This window comes from Brassica oleracea, chromosome C3, assembly GCF_000695525.1.
Source record: "Brassica oleracea var. oleracea cultivar TO1000 chromosome C3, BOL, whole genome shotgun sequence".
In the NCBI taxonomy this organism is placed as follows: Eukaryota; Viridiplantae; Streptophyta; class Magnoliopsida; order Brassicales; family Brassicaceae; genus Brassica; species Brassica oleracea.
Window position 1 is genome coordinate 62,879,784 of NC_027750.1, and position 8,137 is coordinate 62,887,920.

Below are 8,137 nucleotides of genomic sequence, written 5' to 3' on the forward strand. Positions count from 1 at the left end.
AACGATGTCGGAGTTTTGCATATCTAAATTTTTTTTGTAACAGAAAAAAATTGAGTAGACTTACCGAAACGTCATCGTAAAAGCGAGGTTGTTTTCGTAACTGACCGAAATCTACAGAAATTTAAATTATCATAGAAAACTACAAAATAGTCTACCGTGAGGAAACTACATTTATCATATAGCTCTCTCTGTTGCAAACTTCACATTTGAATAGGTTTTGTTTTTCATTATAAATTAAATGGATACAATGATTTTAATCAAAGTCTTACACAAAATGATAAACATAAATTCAACCAGTTCTAAGAAATTATTTGGGAATATTAGTGGTAGATTGTCAATCCCAAAATAAGAAAATACAGTTCAAGATCGTTGATGCCGCTTAAGGAAGTGATAACCCAACCGGTCATCTTTGTATCTTAACTTGAGTTTAAAGAAAAAATGTGACGTGGACTAACGGACACAAAATAAAACAAGAAACATTCTTTCGCTGTCTTGCATGATCAACCTGTATTACATGCAAGTATGCAACATACACCCTATTCTCTACGTCAGTCTCAAGTTCGGTCAATTATGTACTTATGCATACAGTTATCCGCACTTTTAGAAGCACTACAAACAATAAATAGTGAGGATGATTAGTTAACTTTATCTGATTTTTTTAGTTTATTTATTTTTAGATAATAAAATTTTACCAATTATTATTTATATCTATACTATTAAAACAGAATCCTTCGTATGATTCTGTCCTAATTTTTTACTTATTTACAAAGTCATGTCACTACTATTTAATTTTTAATTTTAAAATAATTTATTTAAATTAATCAAAATATTTCCAATAAAAGTTTTTGGAAACTTTTTTTCACACCCATTAATGTTGACTAAAAAATATTAATGTTGTCTAATCTATACTATTAAAATAAAATCCCTCGTAGAATTATGCCATAATATTTTGAGTTATTTACAAAGTCATGCCACAACTATTTAATTTTTAATTCTAATATTATTTATTTAAACTAATCAAAGAAATATTCCCAATAAACGTTTTTTGAAACTTTTTTTCACCCCATTAATGGTGTCTAAAAATATTAAGGTTGCCTAAAAAATATTGAATCATTAATGCAACATAATTTGGGTAGTAATATATCCCTTATTATTCTTATTAACTTTTCATTTTGTGTATTAAAATATTTTACCAAAATATCTTCGTAATTATATATCCTCTTATTATTCTCATCCACCAAAATATTTTGCATACCCTTTAATGATGTCCACTTATTTAATATTGAACTTTTTTTTTTTCTGTTTAGAAGTTTAATAATACCCATTGAGAAAAAAATTGATCGTGAATTATTATCCTAAATATTTTTAAATAAATGTAATTTTTTAAAATCCAATCTTAACAAATTGTACAAAACTATTTCTATAAATCTATATTATTAAAACATAGATATTAAAATTAATTTTAATTACTACATATTATATTATGAATTATATACATTTCAATAACTGATATATCATTATTTAGTTAAGTAAATAAAATAAAATTATATTTTATATCAATATATTAAATCAAATTGGATTACATATCGATCACTCGTCGGTTTAATCGGTTAACTTTCGGTTTTAGTGGTTTTTTGCCAGTTTTATCGGATTATCAATAGTTCTTAAAACCCAAACACCAGTATACATCAGATCACATGGTTTAGCAGTTCAACCTGTAAGGAATATTTCCTTTCCCTATTGGTCTAATAGTTATCCGTTTTCTATTGGAATATTGTTATTTCTTAATATATTTCGTGACCAATGAAATTGGAAATAAATGAGTAATTCCTAATTTATCTCTACCTTGATGGACGGTTGAGATTAATCTAAAGGAAACCTTAAAGAGAAATTAGGTCATCTTTCCACCTATAAATACATATCTTTAAACCATCATAAAGATATCCTAAAAGCAACAACTAACATTATAGGCGAGGTAAGAGAAACCTAAAAGTTTCTAAGAATAGATTGAGCTGTTCATCTTCTATTCAGGATTCAATCCATCCAGGAAGATTCTCAGTCAAAATGAATCCAAGTAACTCTATAAACATTCATATGATTCTATTATGTGATTAACCTAGATGTTTAAAGATCTTAGGGTTTATATAAATTTAACTTACACAAACAATGATTCAGGTCTTCTATAAAAGCGGCTGATTCAAATACAAAAATGTTTAAATAGAAAAAATCCTTTTAAACTAACAAAACAGTTGAAACATTATTAATGATAATTTTTATCATAAAATCTAGTTTAGCTTTTAAAGTTTAAATCCTACATCAAAACCATTCTATTTGTCAATAATGATTTAACTTTATTTTATCTATAGCAAAAAAATGTTCTTATGTAAATTATCCAAAAATCTGGATCTTTATTATTTAAACTGTAACATATGTAAAATGATAAATCATGTATAATACCAAATAAATTAGATAATTACATATTAATTTTTTTACTATTTAGATATTAATTTTATTAAAAAAATTTAAAATTTACATACTTTTATTTAATTTTGAACAATTTTATAAAATATAAAAAAATTAAATAACATAAATTTCATGTATATATTACATTAAATAATAGTAAATTTTGATAATTTATATTTCACTTATTCATATAAAGTATTGAATTGATATAAAATAATTATTTTGTATATACATCACATATCTCCAATGTTAATTGATTTTAATATATCTACGACAAAACATTACAGTTACGATCAATATAATTAGTTACAACAAAAGTGTTTACCAAAAATTCTACATCAATAAATTTACAGCTACAGAAAAATCACCTACATCATAAATTTTACAGTTAAATTTCTACATGTAATTGTTATTAATAATTATAAACTTCAATTAATCCGATTTAAAGTAATAAAATTGTTATGCTGGTTATTGAATGCAAAGAATAATCTTTCTAAATACCATACTTAAAGAAATTATGAATTTGAAGGACAATAAAAGCAGTTTTTTCAATCTTAAATTAGAAAATTTTCATATGAAAAAACAGCCTTAGATGATAACGAAGAAAAATAAATATTAAAAAGCCAACCGTGATTAAAAGAAAATATTTGAGATGTGTGGTCGAGGATGTGTAACGTCTGAAAATGACCAAAAAAAGTATTTGGATACACATAATCCCATATCACTCACACCTCTTAACCTAAGACTAACACGTCCCTCAAGAGTCAGGTCTCTCTCTATATATATATATAGATGTCTCTCTCTATGTTAGCAGAAGTTCGTCACAGACTCACAGTTTTCCAGCTTTTATAATCCCATATCACTCTAGAGGCAGGTCTCTCTCTCTATATATGTGTGTTTCATTATATATGTTAGTAGAAGTTCCTCATAGTTTTCCTGTTTTCAAGTATGTAAGAGCAATTTCATTGGAAAAGTTCTTAATTGAGTATATCACGATAACGAAAAAAATAATAGTTCTACTAATTTATTATTGAGGTTTTTAAATGTTGAGATTCTTATAAAAAATGCTTTAACATTTAAAATCTTTAATTCATTTAAATATACTAGTTTTTTAAGTTTTTGTGAGATACACAACATTAAGAATTTTTTAGTGGACGTGCTCTGACTAAAACTAAAGAAGTATCAAGTATGCATGTACAATCATGTCAAAGACTAATAAAGACATATAGCCATTGTCCTGTAAAATTATTACCAACGATGGAACCTGAGAAAGTTTCGACAGGAACAATGTTTGTTATTGTGTTTTTGAAAGAAGAAATTCATTTTATTCAGGTTTTCGTTACAAGATGGGCACAATGTCTGAAAGAGTGGGAGCGATGGGTGGCAACATGGGCATCCCATTTGACGATGGTGTTTTCGATGGCGTGAGGAAAATAATTGTCGGAAAAGACTGGGACTGTGTTTCTTATATGAAGATTGCGTACGAAAATAGTGACGGAAATTTTGAAACCCGTGAACATGGAACGATTCGCGGGGGACTTGAAGAGGTAATAGATCCTTGCTTTGTTATTCTTCAATATGTTCTTATCATACCTTTATTGCCTTGTACATTTGTTGTTTCTAATGGAAAATGAAATACAGTTCACGGTGGATTATCCGAGTGAATATATCACATCCGTTGGTGGAAGGTACGAACACGTTCCGAGATATGGAACCGTGCTTATTAGATCGTTAATCTTCAAAACCTCCGGTGGAAGGACCTCTCCGATACTCGGCTATACGACATCATTTGGACATCCAGCTGGGAGAGAATTCATGCTGGAGGGTAAAAATGGTGGAAGGCTTCTAGGTTTCCATGGACGTTCTGGTCAAGCTCTTGATGCCATTGGACCTCACTTCTTCGCTGTGAACTCTCCTCTTAAGCACTTTAACCGCCAAGGTGGGAATGGAGGTAGTGCTTGGGATGATGGCGCTTTCGATGGTGTTAGAAGAATACTCGTTGGACTAGGTGGAAGGTTTATAAGTTTTCTCAGGTTTGAGTATGCAAAAGGCCAAAGAATGGTGCCACATGCTCATGGGAAAGAGGCAAGAGGTTCCACAGGAGGTATTAGTTGTTGATATAAATATATGTGCAACTGTGTAGTTGTATGTTTGATGAAATTTATTTTTATTTTTTAAACATTTTGGTTTTAAACATTTTGGCTGCAGTTTGTGGTGGATCATCCTAATGAACATATTACGATAGTGGAGGGAACCATCGATGGCTACCTTACATCGCTTAGGTTTAAAACATCAAAAGGAAGAACCTCTCCTGCTTTTGGCAATGTGGTTGGCAGAAAATTTGTGTTTGAGGAAAAAAAATTCAAGCTTATCGGGTTTTCTGGTCGGTCTGGTGATGTTATTGATGCTCTTGGTGCACACTTTGGCCCTTATCCAGCTCCTACCCCAGCTCCTACTCCATCTTCCGCTATCTCAAAGATGGGACCGCTTGGTGGTAACAAGGGAAATACATTCGACGATGGTATTTTGGACGGTGTAAAAAAAATAACCATTGGAGCAGATGAATACAGTATAACTTTTATCAAGATCGAATACGAAAAGAAAGGAAAAGTCGAAATCCGTGAACACGGGACGAAGCGCGGAGAACTAAAACAGGTCAAAATATATAATCATCATATGTGTTTAATTAGATAAACTCTAAATTAGTACTAAAATAAGTTGTTCAAAAATAATACATATATAAGAATTTTTTGTTTTTAAAAGAGTATTAAACTAAATGCAATAAAATACATATATTTTAGGATTAAAGTTTTACGATTTAGAATTTAGATCTTATGGGTTTTTTTTATATTTTTGATGTCAAAAAACCATTCTATTATTGAAACTTGATGTGGTCTGGATAACCAATAAAATGTAACTCTCTATGAAAAGATCTAACAGTATTAGCTAAAAAATCTGAAATCTGATTGCGCGATCGTGAACATGAATGAAAAGAATTTAGATATTTAGGAATTATAATTTAGAGTTTAGGATATATAATTAAAGAATTTGAAAAGAAGGATTATAAACTTTATTTTATTTAAAAATATTTTTTAAGATAAATATTTTAAATATTTATTTGTATTAAATGTATTACTCCTATTTGTTAAAGATAGTTTCGTCTTTTAACTTTTTAATAAATGCTACTTTGTGATTTTTTTTATTTGCTTTTCTTTTTTACTATTTAAGAGATTGTCACTTTTTAATTTGTTAATATTAAACTGGTTCGCTATTAATTAACGGTTTCTAATTAAAATGAAATGCAGTTTTTTGTGGATTATCCGAATGAATATATCACAGCTGTTGGTGGAAGCTACAAGCATATTTTCAACTACGATACAACGCTTGTTAAATCACTCTACTTTACAACTTCTAAAGGCTTTACTTCTCCATTGTTCGGGGAGATGATGGGAACAGAATTCGAGTTCAAAGGCGAAAATGAAGGAAAGCTTGTTGGATTCCATGGACGTGGTGGTTATGCTATTGATGCCATCGGTGCACATTTTGCTCAAGCTACAACCTCTTCTTCATCTTCTCTCATCAAAATGGAAGCTGTAGGAGGAAAGGGTGAAGAAACATTCGACGATGGTTCTTTTGATCATGTAAGAAAAGTTTCTGTTGGTCAAGGAAATTCCCATATATCATATATCAAGTTCGAATACGAAAAAGACGGCAGAAGAATAACACATGAGCACGGACAAAGGACATCTCGAGGAACCGAGATATTGGAGGTTGGTCAAGACGATGGCATCACATCTGTGAAAGCTTACTACGAAAAACTCGATGGCTCGAAGACAGAAACTATAACGCATCTTGCATTCAAGACTCTGAAGGGCATAAACTCTCAGCCGTTTGGAAAGACCCCTGTTATTGTAAATGATCGTACCAAATTGTCCTTGCTCGAAGGTGGCAAAATCACTGGTTTTCATGGTAGTTCAAGCGACGTTCTACATTCTATCGGAACTTATATTTCAGTTTCTCCTCGGACGATGTTGCATGGCAAGTGGATCAAGGTACGTACGTAGTATGGATTGGTCGGGAAATTTAGTTTTTGGTCGGGAGATTTCATAATTCATTTATTTACATTCAATTTTGAATTAAAAAAATTAATATATATTTTCTTCTATTCCAAAAGATATAAAAAGAATTAATATTTTGAAAATGAATCATATCTAATTCTCTTATAGTTACTTTAAGAAGGAACAATTTCAATTCGACTTTGGTTCTAAATTTTCGGATACATTTTGGTTCATAATTTTCGGATACAGCTTGGTTCAATTATTATATTGCTAGACCTAATGCGTAGTAATACATCTCGTGAACACACCATAGTACCATACTAATAAAAGAAACATGCGGTGACTCTTATTATTAGGTGGAGCAAAAAGGCAGGACTCCTGGACCAAGATGTTCTCACGATATAGCTATGGTTGGAAACAAAATGTTCGCTTTCGGAGGAGAGTTAAAGCCAAATTTTCACATTGATCGACACCTCTACTTTTTCGATTTAAAAAATCACAGATGGTCGATCGCTGATCCAAACGGTGACGTTCCGGAGCTCCCATGCTTAGGCGTTAGAATGGTAGCCATCGGCACTACACTCTATGTCTTTGGTGGCCGCGACGGCTTCCGTAATTACAACGGCTTCTACTCTTATGACACGGTTAAAAGGAGCTGGAAACTCATAACTCACGTTAATAAAGGACCTGCACCGCGTAGCTTCCACTCGATGGCTGCTGATGACAAAAACGTTTACGTATTCGGTGGAGTGAGTGTTAAGGAACGTGTCAACACACTTCATGCTTACAACATCATTGATCAGAAGTGGATTGAATTTCCGAATCCAGGAGAGTCTTGCAAAGCTAGAGGTGGAGCGGGACTCGCCGTTGTGAAAGGAAAGATTTGGGTTGTGTATGGGTTTATTGGGGAAGAAGTAGAAGATGTCCATTGCTTTGATCCAGTTGAAAGTAAGTGGACTAAAGTGGAAACACGGGGAGAAAAGCCGTGGGCGAGAAGTGTCTTTGCGCTGGCAGTTGTAGGGAAATATATAATAATATCTGGAGGGGAGATTGAGATGGACCCAAAGGCTCATTTGGGTCCGGGGTCATTGACCGGTGGGGCTTTTGTGTTGGACACTGAGACTTTGTTGTGGGAGAAACTTGAGGAAGGTCACAGCCCTCGTGGATGGATCGCATCCACGACTGCGTCCATCGATGGGAAAAAGGGGCTGTTGATGTATGGAGGGAAGGCTCCAACCAATGGTCGTTATGAGGACATCTATTTCTATGGCGTAAACTCTGCATAAGACCGCTCGTGTTGGTGAGTTTGGTGCATCATGGGGAGGGTCTCGTTTGCGACTTGTGAGACAAGAGAGTTACGAACTACTACTACTGCTCGTGTGTTTAATAATGTCATTTTCTGTGTGTTTGGTTTGTATGATGAATAAGAGCATAATTGCGATTTCAAATAATATATGCATATATATATATATATATGTGTAAATAAATAAAAAGATGTTTGCAATCAATCATAACAGTTTTTTTATTGGATAACGTTTTTGGGTAGAGCACTTGTCAAGCTAATGTCTTTGTCATGATAATGATAATATCTTTGTCATGATATTGATAAAAAAAAT

At 32.0% G+C, this 8,137-nt stretch overlaps 1 pseudogene; it reads left to right on the top strand.

The window, feature by feature from the left end:
* The first annotated feature begins 3,803 nt into the window (after nucleotides 1-3,803).
* LOC106333489 lies at nucleotides 3,804-7,925 on the top strand (annotated as a pseudogene).
* Nucleotides 7,926-8,137: the final 212 nt, after the last annotated feature.